The following is a 1,531-nucleotide window of genomic DNA, read 5'->3' as shown; positions in this document are numbered from 1 at the left end:
CCGTATCTTATTTAATCAGATTATAATGAGATATGTAAATATTACTTTCAAAATCGTCCGTCAATTTTAAGTAAGTTAATTAACCCGTATCGTCATACGATCAATTAAATATTCAATTAAGAGTGTTACCCTTTAGGTATGACCTAAGGGGATCAACTGAACACCACCGTCGCATGACAGTAATGTCGAACTCTAGTCAGCCAATCATTACCGATATGTGTGGACCAGTTGACAATAATTATTACTTCCCAATTGTATCCTTTAAAATGAGATTTAAACATGTGATCATCATGATCGACAATTGTGATCGCATTATTGTCGGAGGACACATATTCCAACACATATATAGGGGAATGGGATAAAACAACCAATAACTGGATGAATACAAAAAAAACAAATAAGGAGATGAAAAATAAATAGAAGAACAGAAATACATACAAAATACGAACTTCCCCAAACCAGCCAGAAAACTGGGGAAGTGAGTAGACCAGCAGCTACTCGTCAACAGGCTCCTCCTCCTCCTCCTCACCCACCACCGTGTAGTCAGGATCTCGCTTCGGCTCCCGCCTCCTCCTCTCGTCAGCTCGAGCTCTCTCCTCCTGCTCAGTTGTGTCTGCCTCGCTCTCTGGCTGCGGGTACCCCTCCGTCGGGAACCGGTAGAAAGAAGGGTGTGGCCAGCCCTCGGGAACGGGACGTCCTCTCCTCATGTGATACACGTACAGAGGAAACGAGGCAAATGCCTGATCCCGCTCTATACGAGCTACGCGACTGCACATCTCAAGTAACAAAACGTCACGACGCCCTTGGTCCATGACCTCAGGCACCACAAAAGACGTAGGAGGAACAAAATTAGCCGGCAGAACCGGTTGTGTGACAGAAGGAGTGGGGATAGGGGTCGGTTTAGGCGTGGGCGTGGAAGCCTGCCCAGCCTCAGTCGGTGTGGACCCCTCTCCAGTCTCCGGTCTCTTCCACTTCTTAGGAGCGGAAGTAGTAGGTGGAGCGAGTGTAAGGTGGTAGGAAGGTAGGGGTGGAGGTAACCTACCCGTCACAGTGGTCAAAGGTGTAAGACGGGGTAGGTCGGGAAACGGCAAGGTCACGGACTCGGAACCACAGATCTTCCAAGTGATCGAAACCATGATGAGGAAGAGACCTCACCAATTTCTTAAACCGGCACTAAGCTTCATAGATTTTCTCATCTGGTGCTTGCTTGAAACTTGTAATTTTTCCTCTCAGTTGATTAGTTCGTTGTGGAGGAAAATACCTTTTATAGAAGGCAAGGGCCAGGGTCTCCCAGTTGGTGATCCCACCTGTAGTTCGATAAAGATCAGTGAGCCACTCTCGGGCTTCATCGGTCAAAGAGAAAGGAAATAGGACCTCCTTAATCTTGTCATGGGTCACTCCCTTAGTAACGGGAATGGTATAGCAATAGTCAGTGAAAACTTCCATATGATTACGCGGATCTTCACCCGCCATACCTCGGTACAGGTTCCGTTCAACCAGATTGATATAGGACGGTCGAATGTCAAATGTA

The 1,531-nt window shown here is 46.9% G+C and overlaps 1 non-coding gene across 1 annotated transcript; it reads left to right on the top strand.

Annotated features, from left to right (window-relative positions):
* The first annotated feature begins 1,129 nt into the window (after positions 1–1,129).
* Positions 1,130–1,236, top strand: LOC141616009 (small nucleolar RNA R71). The gene has a single exon (XR_012530389.1). It is a non-coding gene; the product is annotated as a small nucleolar RNA R71 (small nucleolar RNA).
* Positions 1,237–1,531: the final 295 nt, after the last annotated feature.

Source organism: Silene latifolia, chromosome 11 (genome assembly GCF_048544455.1).
Source record: "Silene latifolia isolate original U9 population chromosome 11, ASM4854445v1, whole genome shotgun sequence".
Lineage (NCBI taxonomy): Eukaryota > Viridiplantae > Streptophyta > Magnoliopsida > Caryophyllales > Caryophyllaceae > Silene > Silene latifolia.
This window is presented reverse-complemented; position numbering and strand designations above follow the sequence as displayed.